The sequence below is a fragment of the Calidris pugnax genome, unplaced genomic scaffold (assembly GCF_001431845.1).
Source record: "Calidris pugnax isolate Ruff unplaced genomic scaffold, ASM143184v1 scaffold27, whole genome shotgun sequence".
NCBI classification, from domain to species: domain Eukaryota; kingdom Metazoa; phylum Chordata; class Aves; order Charadriiformes; family Scolopacidae; genus Calidris; species Calidris pugnax.
Genome location: NW_015090893.1, coordinates 2,600,260 through 2,611,152, shown reverse-complemented (window position 1 = coordinate 2,611,152; position 10,893 = coordinate 2,600,260).

The following is a 10,893-nucleotide window of genomic DNA, read 5'->3' as shown; positions in this document are numbered from 1 at the left end:
CAGGAGAGCTACCGGGTAAGAGTCTGAACTTCCCCAGTCCCCAACAGGTTAAAAGTACAACTCTATTTTTAGAGCAAATCAGACCGTGAACAGCAATGCCAATAAGAACAGGCTAGAAAATACTTTCAGCAAATATGACTGAAAATACAATGGCATTCTCACACTTAGTGGTGGTCTCTTCCATAGGAGGACAGAGAAGCTGGGGGAATTTTCTTTGCTAATGGAAATCTTCAGCCCCTTTAACACATCTTTGCACAGCCCCACATTGCAATGTCTGTGTTAGGAGGCAACACATGAAGCACTAAAAAGTTCTTAACCTGCATTGCTACAATTATTTGCCATTAGATTTACTGCAATTATTTCATTGCTAAAATAATTACTGAAAAGGTCCTACTGATACCAGTATATTTCAGAGACATCTAAGCTGCCTCCTCCCAACCTTACTGCAAATTGAAATCATAAAGGGATAATGGATGCCTTGGAATTCTACTTCAATGAAAATGAATTCCCGAACCAATCTGTATTGCAATGATAATAATCAATATGAGAGGAGGAAATAAAAAGGAAATAAGAAATAATTGCTCAAAAGGAAATAACTGCTCTCCACAGGGCAGCGCTCAGTACCGATGCACAGGACTGCTTCGCTTTTATGGCACGTGTAGCCTGAAGGACAAGTGAAAACTCATTTAATAGTAATGGTAGAATATAGACGAAGCACCCCAGCAGTCCTCTCCTTTGGGACCCCAAAGAGGTCTAAAAGTCTCAGACACGTAAAAGAGCAATAATTGCGAGTAGCATTAACTAATACACCCACCTTGGGCAGGAACTGTTAATAAATGTGCAACAGATACTTATAAATCCTGCCATAGAGGAGGTGCTGAAGTAACGATCACAGTTCCAGCAACTTTCATGATGCTTAAAGGCATGCATTTAAAAGCTGCCAAGGTCAGTTTCCTACCTAAGATTCCTTCAGGAAAAGCAGAGACAACCTTCTTGAAGACTCTTTGGTGCTATTGTGAGGACCTTTACACTATTTCTTTGGCAAGATAAATAGTATGGGTGAAACATTTGTGCAGAATACCCATCCCTAGCTTTTGATCCCAGCTTGGCTTCACAGCCTGTCTACTTCTCACCATGCAACGATGACACACACCTTCCTTCCCAGCCAGCCTCACTGACTGGTTAGATTGTGCTTTCCTATTTCTACAATCACACGGTCACTACAAAATAATCTTCCAGGTTTACTGACCAACTGTTAAAATAGATGTACTAATAAACACCAGCTGATAGCAATTAGATGTACTAATAAGCACCAGCTGACAGCAATTGCTTACTTCTCCTTGATGTTAGAATAGCTGCTCAGATGCTTGTTGGGGAGAAGTTAGCTCTTCCTGAATAGAAACTAGACTTGGGGGAGCCTTCAAAAAGCCAGTATGGAGCAGCACCCACAAATACTATTGCAATTGCAGTGTATCTGCCCAGGAGCTAGATATCATACAAGAGGATAGCAATTTTTTAACAGATCTTTTGGGCACTATCTGCGTAACAAAAATAGCAGAGAAATCCAAACATGTCACCTCCTTCTCGTGAACTCATTTCATAATTGAGCAGATGAAAAGAAAGAAGTCATTTCCTCTAAAGCCTAATATTCTACCTTAGATTAGAGGCTGCCAGCAAAATTTCCGTGCCAAGGCAGCTGTTTCCCTGTGGGCTATGGGTGATAGGTTACTGCCAGATGTTTATGGGAAACAATACACTGTGCCATCCTACAGCTGTACCACGTTACACAGGTCCGTTCTGTGCTGAGGAGGATTCAGTCCGGTCCCACTGGAAGCAGCATTCAAAAGGATGGCTGTGCCACCGCCTGCCTGGCCAAACAACCCCAGCAAACCTTGTCCTCCACACTGCTGCTCCTTCTTCTCCACTCTGGTGCCATTCTGTGCTCCACTGCCCCCTCCTCCTCGGAGATCCAGGAGCTACATTAGGTTGGCTGACACCTCCTCTCCTTCATCTACTTGGGATTAAGACCTGAAAAACTGCATTCTTGAAACCTGAAAAAGAGCACTATCTTGTTTGCAGATTGGAGGGCAAACCCAGACTCATCAAGGTTGAACTTAAGAACTAGAATGCTACGACAAAGTAATAGACCCCTATCAGAATGAACATCAATGTTAACAGGAATGCTTGCAGTAATGAAAAGGCACCTCTGCTGAGATTTAGGCATTGTCTCTGAGATGTTTTCCTCATGAGAAGCAGCACTTTGTGAACAACAAGGGAGAGGCAGCATCTGAAACCACGGAGAAGCTGTATATGAAACAGGCCAGTCAGCCTTACTACAAGATTATCACAACATTCAACTAAAGAACAGTGTCAAACTGTACTTCAATGTTTTAAAAATACTCATGCTATGTAAAATGGGAGGATACAAATTTCTGCTTGAAAGCATAAGTACAATGAACCTTATTCTCAGGATGCAGCATGAGTTTGCAGTTGCACTGATGAGCTTCCATAACAGGAGTCCTGTTTCTTTCCTGTCCCCTACCTCATGCTCCCACCCCTCCTTCCACCGACACCTCTGAACTTGTGCCAGCAGCCCTGGACAGCCAAACTGTCAGGACACTCTTCACTTCTTTGGGGCATGATCAAGTTTGTGACGCTCTAGCTTTCCGAGTTGGCTACCATGTATTCCTGGGAGCACCAGTTGCAAGAGCAGGGCAGTGGGTGCAAGGAGAGGCATGGCAACGTGTAACTGCCCACCGGTGACAGATTAGCGTGAAACCTTAGCCTAAAAATACCATTTTTCACAGAGGTGTCTCATTGCAGCTCTCCTATTTCAAAGTAGTTTCTTTAGGATAGTTTTAAAAGTCACAGTGCACGTATTACTTTTACTTCTCTCTTCATACAATATAATTTTCCAGTTTTGACAGGTAAGAATCAGATGGTGATCGGTCTTAATTTATTAAAGGGTTTTGTGTTTAAGTCTGCAAAACCATTCCAGTGAGCAAGCAGTTCGAGAGGCTTTCTTGCTGCTTGTAGGACCTCTACATTAATTACTCCAGGATCCTACCTGTCCACTTCTCTGCAGTACGCAAGTGCAGTGCTTGACAAAAGGAACAGATTTTTCTCAACATGCCCAGCTAGGAGGCACTCACACAGCCTCTCCTCCCTGGAGACAGGAGAACAGAATAGAGGGTAGGACTGATGCATTTTTCCTGCAGCTCACGAGCCATCGGCTGGGAGCTGGGAGGTCTTTATGCAGTGACTTAGATCCTGTCATCACTGGTTGTGCTGGCAGTGGTGGAAGTGACAAGGCCTGAAAGGGTCTGTTTGGAGATAAAATCACAAGTTTCCCATTGCGTCTTTCTGGTCTGTGCATCTTTGTAGGGCTATAAAAATTTGTATTACTTTCCTATGCCTTAAAGCTGCTAATGAGGTATTTCATTTTATACACACTCCATGAAAAGTACATTTGTTGCTCTAGAACTATGGTCTCCTGAGGTTGTTTATATTGTTTATTTATATTATTTATTCGTAAGTTATCCCCTCTTACTGTAGAGTGCATGTTATGTTGTCCACTCAATGTTGAAGGCTCAAATGTGATGCTTTCAAGGCAGAGTATTTGCATTGACCAGGGTAAGAACTCAGGGACTTGTAAAACTGTCAAACTCTGAAAACTGAGTTGGATCATAAATAAGTGGAAATGTTTATTTTGTTGTCCCTTGTGCAATGCAAACCAGAAAAGCCTAATTGTACTCTATTAACCCACTGGAGAAAGAGTTAAAAAAAAAGGATTATGGCTTGGAATTTTTCCAGGATAATTTAGGCTCCATGCAGATAGCGAACATAAATGTCTGGAAAATGAAAAGGCCAAAGTATTTGTCCTCTCATTCCTGCTTTACTATCATGCTGGTGTTTTGGAACCACAGCCAACTCTTCAGTTATCACAGCTGGGAACTGCAATGTATCCCATTTCTTTGTGGCAACCTTAATTGCATCTTTATCCAGCTCCCTGGCACCAGCTTCCCAAGCTGATTACTAGGACTCCCAAAGTGGCATTAGTATCTTTACTCGGGTTCTTGTCGTTTGCCTCCCATGTCGGTTACTGGGATCTAGACAAGTTTAAAGGCATTTTCTTTGCAGGCCACATTAAATAGCCTGTCAGCATAGGCTAATCTGAAATTAGAGAATGCAGTGTTTGCTTTACAAGAATTTCAATGGGCTCAAGGGAATTAGGTATCTAACTCCTGTCAACTTCAGGAGAAATGAGAGTAACTCTCTAATTTCCAAATCCACACTTGAAAATTCTAATCCAAGTAAATGGGGCAAGAGACAGGGGATTTAGCTCCCTGCAGTCTAATCCCAGATACGTTGCTTCTCTGTGCTCTGACTCTGACACAGAAGCTCCTTATGGCTCTTTTTCTACAGGACCCTTGTACACGATTGAGAAATATTTGATGTAAAATTTCTAAGAGGAACTTTAACAGGAAGGGCAATTGCTTGTGTCCAATAGAGCCAATATCAATAAACCTATAGCACAGAAGTAACAAAACCCAAAACAAGCGAACTGTCTGTGCTCTTTCATCATGCAGCACTAAGATTTCCTTCATGCTACAAAATGCCAACAATGCCACTGCATGTGACATAAAATCCACCTACATGTTAGGAACTGTTTAATCCAACAGAGGCTGGCCAGTAAGTGATTTTATTTCAAAGAAACCTAATTTATCAGCCCTGCTGTGGGCATGCTACGCTGAGCCTGCTTACAGCTGTTGAGTCCAGATCAATACAATAAAGCTCACTTGGTCAATATAATAAAATTGGCTGATATTCGGAGATATGTTGCAAAGTCAGAAAATCTGCTGGGTGTTTCCCAAATGCATCTTGCTATGAAACAAAAGCAGCAACTACTAAAACAGTTCTATCTGAAGTGTAGACAGCCCAGGAACTGTGCTCATACACTCATAAAGTAGCAGCATTGAAGAGGACCAGGAGGTCTCTGCAGTGTCCACCTGAATCCTCCCCCAAGGATGTCATCTGCCCACCGCTCCCAGCCTCTCCTCTTGCCCACGGACCTGGCCACCACTGCTCCCATCCCCTCACCCCAAAGAACAGCCCCCCGCTCCCCACAGCCCAGCCCCACTGCCCCCCAACCCACCAGGTTCAAAATCCATTCTGATGGATTAGCCAAAGTTTTACAAAATTAGCTGCCGTTCCATTTTTTTCCTTCCTAACAAATACCTTGAATTGCTGCTGCCCTGCAGAGGAAAACTCAGGACTGGGGTCGCATCCTGCCAAGGAGGTGCTGTGCCTGGTGTCAGACTCATTCTTCTTGAGTTCAGAAGGGACAGAAGGGGACCCAGCCACACAGTGTGGTCAGTGTGTTGCAATGAGGTCCCTTGCCACCATAGCTTTTACAGACAGAACCTTTACTTTTATTTTGCTTATGTAGACTTAGTCTAGACAAAAAATAGTTTGTGGTCTGAAAAGTTCATCTGCAGTTGAGCAATGAACCTGTGTGCTAAAAACATTAGCATGCGTTGTGACCTTTGCAACTGACTGAATTTCTCTGCATTTACTGTAGTTCACTGCTGCTATGATTTTATTTTCTGCTTTTAATGATGCTGTTTTACTGACCTAACCTAATATAGCCCCCTCCTCCAAAAAGCCGTAGATGGTCTATTTTGTCACATTAAATTAAAAAAAAAAAAAAAAAGAAAATCTGGTTCTTAAGCCAAGATGAGCTTGCAGATTTCTGATAAAAATGTATGATTAGCCTTTATAACCTGAACAATCATTGTGCAGGGATCCTCAGCAAGGTACAGAGTGTCATGGAGGTTGGTCTTTGAAGAACATACCAGAAGTGCTAAAACATTTAAAATTATTTGTGTCTGTTTTCTTTTTTCAAAATGAAGATTTAAGAAGTGAAGTCACAAGCTGTCTTCATTTCATTTACTGGCCAGCGGGAATTAGAAGCCCGAGGGAGTTGTTTTTTTTTTTAAAAAAGGACATTGGATGCTTTTATTAAAGGATCCTTTTTAAATATGTTAAAATAAAAAAAAAAAAAAAAAAAAAAAGAAAATCTGGTTCTTAAGCCAAGATGAGCTTGCAGATTTCTGATAAAAATGTATGATTAGCCTTTATAACCTGAACAATCATTGTGCAGGGATCCTCAGCAAGGTACAGAGTGTCATGGAGGTTGGTCTTTGAAGAACATACCAGAAGTGCTAAAACATTTAAAATTATTTGTGTCTGTTTTCTTTTTTCAAAATGAAGATTTAAGAAGTGAAGTCACAAGCTGTCTTCATTTCATTTACTGCAATCTCATTTGGATTCATTATACCCTAACGAAGTTGTAATTTATGGGTGTGTTGCACTAGCATCAGATCTGTTTTCCATATAGCAGTCAAGTGCAAAATTTGCATAGACTTATGATTTATTTTACATACAATTGGTTCCTAAATGGGTAATTTATATGGCACAATAAAAAAGATGTTAGATATCGTCACTGGGCTACAAAATACAAATGAAATGGAGGTAAGTGTGATATATGGTGTCTAGCTGAGATTAACGAAGAAAATGCCTTTTGCCAGACCCACCCAAAGCACCAAAGAATACACACCCTGCGCTGATTAAATTCTCAGCTATGTGCTTGGGATAGGAAGACAGAATGTATAATTTAATTCTGGAGATAACATCAGTAGACTGCTTCCATATGACAGAAATGCTCCAACTCGACCATGCAGTTTCTCTTTCTCATTCTCATTTTCCTTTGGGTATTTGCTATGAGATGACACCGCATAGCCCTAAAATGCTGTTTCTCTCTCTTTTAGATAGTTGGGTTACTTTAACAACAAACTTAAAGCAAGCTTCCTAGTGGTGTGTAGGTAACTGATGAAGAAAAGACCTACAGAAAATCTTATGGGGGGACTACTTCAGGATGACACAGCATTAAGGGAAGAATTTCTGAAGGCTTCTCAGGAAGGAATCGCATCCCCCTCTCTTGCTCTTTTTATCCATCCTATAGTACAACAAACCTGGGGAATCCTTCCATCAGCCTCTGACTAGAGGAGATCCAGCCCCCACCCAGTAAATTTACACCCTAGAGAAGCTGGTCCTTAGCACCTATACCCGAACTAGGAATTACTGTTTTCACAAGGATGTCTGGAATAACGATGTCTCAGTTCCAGAAGAGGCATTTAGGTATTTTCACAGTGTGCCAAACCCTCCACACCAAGCTGCCTGGCCACAGACCTGTGGGGCTGCCAATGGAGGTTCCCATGCTGGAGGGAAAGAGGACAAGAAAATCCATGCCCTACTCACCTGGGCTTTTCCCTTCCCAGCTGTGCGGCTCGCCAAGGACCACCCAGCAACATCACTCCAGCCCCAAAGCTTACGCTATTGTTTGGGAATGAAGCCTGGAAAATGGGATCTTTCCCCCAGACTTGTAGTGCTTGATTTCCTCTTTTCTGAAGCCACTTATCCTTACTGAAGACTCTCTTGAACCTTTCTATGTGTTGCGTTATGAGCTGACGCAACTTCACCGAACCCCAACCATCAGACCACTGTAGAGCACGGATTCTGTACACAGCATCTCCAAGCCCTTTACATTCCACCTTGCTTAGACACTGAGATTGCTCAAATATGATGAAAGATAATCCCAGAGCCGGTCATTTTAAACAGCTTCAAAAACATACTGCATGAACAAAATTACTCATTTTCAAAAATGAGCCTGCCGCTTCTAAATCCCTCACTCTTACTTAACCAAAACCGTACAAAACCCCCAAGTTACTGAAGTTTTTTCAGTCAGGCACTGTGCCAAGAAATGGAGTCACATCTCATTACAGCCAAGCTTCTTGCATATTTTAACGCTGATGTCACTGGAATATTTCCCATGCAAATCCATTCATCAGAGATCACCTCACTTCTTTCTTCCCGTCGCCTCCCACAACGAACACTTTTCAGGAATCAAAGCTGAGTGGAATTTCATTTCTGACTTTCTCTTAGTAAGAGGCCAAAGTAATTGTTTTCCATTTTCCTTGCTGAGGATCTTGAGTTAACATAGGAGATCAAGAAATATAACTTCAGCTGTGACTATACTAGTAGTCATCTAGAAAGATATTTCTATGGAAACAAGTTGTTCAGAGAAAAGCTGCATGATTAATTAAGGAGTTAGACCGGCTGGGAGGAAAAATGCAGAACAAAACACAGGCAATAATACATTGAGACAGAGTTAAAAGAGATGAATATTAGAGCTAGTGGGGAAGAACTGTCAGTTATAAGGAAGAAAATTAATAAGCTCAATAGAAAAGGATTTGAAATAGGAAATAACCAGATAAAAATAAGAAAAACAGGTTAACAAACCCAAAAAACTTCCTGACAAGGAAATCTATTGATTGAAAAGTATTTTCCCAAGGACAAAGACTGAAACTTTCTCATCTATGAGGCAAGGCAGATTAGACAAACTGCTCGGATGTGTATTTCAGGGAGCAAAGATGTATGAGCGAAAACCTGGGTTGCAAAACTATTTTTCTTCTCCTGTGACAAGAGTAAGCTAAATAAAGTCTTTAACCTTGCTTAAAAAGAGGGAAACAATATTGTTAAAAACAGATTCTTGGCTACACTAAAGTGATATTGAGAGAAAGACAAAAGATTAACCCATCATATTAGAAAAGTAGCATCTAGTTACCATTCTGGCCTTTCTGTCAGAAAGCAGTTGTGTGAGAACAGAAATATGAGAAAACAAGCACATTCAATGCCCCCCTGAAACTAACAGCAGATTTCTTTTTTCTCTAAAACCCAAGAACAAATGGTTTGGCTCCAAGTCAGTCAAAAGGCTGTCGGATTACAACAAACACAGCCTCATGGTTTGTTTGGACTGTTGGCATTCAAATCCACTCACACATGAGTGGGGTTTTTTTTGCAGTATTCACCATCAAAATCTTAAAACATGATTAACATCTTTTAAATAGTTTTCATAGTACTTTCTCTGTCTCCCAATGAACTACTTGGCTGCTTTCACCGTGACCTTCCAGTGAAACCTGCAGCAGATAAAGCTCTCACGTTTCCAAGCTCACCCAGGAAACACAGACCTGAAACCTAGAGATACTCCTACTATGGATTTTGGTCCAGAACAAGGTCAGGTAATCATCAATTCTCATTTTTATGTCTTCCTTTTCAAACTCATCCTTCAACAATTAGGTCACAGCAACCCACAGTGGCAGGAAATGTACCCCTTACCTCTTTTAGAAATCCCTGCAAAATAAAAAAAACAGGGAGAATTCCCCTTTTAATATCAGATATCTCAACTAAGACAGAATAAAACACAAACCCTTTTTTTTTTTTTTTTTAAGGGAAAGGTAAAGTATCCTTGTCATTCCTGTAGCCCTTAGAATAAGTTGGTCCCTCCATATGGCTGTTTACTTGATGCTACAATAATCACAAGTACTCCATGTTGTTATGAAAGGAAATATTTTGGGACTGCTGATCCTGGAGAACAGCGTGGGATGTTGCTTTGTCCAGCAGGTGACAATGACTTGGTTTGATCTTCACTCCTTTAAATCCCTGTGCCCCTATTTCCATTGAAATTGCGCAATCTGCTTCACATTACAGCAGGTCAAATCCCAAGTTGAAACTAGCTTTTGCCTTCTGTTGTTAGAAGTCAAGCATTTTTTAAAGAGGAAAACACCAGCTTTCACAATGAATTCCAGGGATTTTCTCAAGAAACTTTTATGTTTAGACTAAACAGATTGAAGAATTCTTGCAGAACTGGTGAAGTTCCTAAAACGTGGGTGAGAGAATGTAGCAATAAAGAATGTAACATCTTATTTCATAGATTCACCAAGAACCTTTAACTTGAAAAAGCTCAGGAGAAATGAGCTTGTAGTGGGAGCACCGAGTTCCCCAAGGAGTGTTCCCTCCAGGGATGTGTGTCTACTTCAAACCCTCCCGCCTGGGAGCACTGCCCAGGGGAGTTGAACTGTGTGGTGCAGAGAATGGGGTACCCAGAGAAAAATCACAGCTCTGACCCCCTGCCAACTGAGAAAAAAGAGCAGAGTAAACACTTTGATTTTCTCAATCGCTCATCTTTTTCTCCTTGACATCTTTTGTCAAGAGACAATCAGGAAAGCAAAGGTGACACTAAAGGCAGAGCCACCAACGCTTCCGAAGTCTCTAAATAAAAGCATTAACACTGCAGAGTTCCTAAAGCACCCAGAGCTTTAGGAGCACAGTTTCACAAAGTCTGTCTTCACAGACAAAAGTCTCTGAGGAAGGAATCCCCCCAACTACCGGATAATGAGATATAATGCTTAATTTCAAATGTTTTGGATAAATAGAATTGGTTTCAAAACATACTGAATTCAAATAACACCAACTCCTAGCTGTTGAAGCTCAAAAAAAATAATTTCGCATGGCTTGCAGAAAAAATATGGTTGTTGCTTGTAATTTCTTACTTTTTTTACTCTCAGTAAAGTATTCTCTCTGAAAGGTTTTGCTATCTCTGTTATTAAAGTGCATTTCTACTCGAGTTCGGTTTATTTACACTAGCTAGAGCAGGAAATGAATAAGCAAGCTGCTGAAATGGTCCTGAGGAAGGTTTTATATCACACTTATTTCTATTTGGACCCAAAATATTTGGGGATAGGTGTTTCTTAACTCTTTTCACATGCACCACACATGGACCTTTACAGATTCACTGTTACTAATGCCTATTTTTTGTTTGTAGTATTATTTCACAAATGACAAAATACTTTTCCCAGCAAAGCAATCAGGCTGGGATCTGCTACTCTCTCTAGTAAATTTTTGAAGCAATAACATGTTCCCTAGAAGGGAACCCTGGAGGGGTTTCATGTGAGAAGCAAATCCAAAAAAGCAACCCACGGCAGAGCCTCAGAG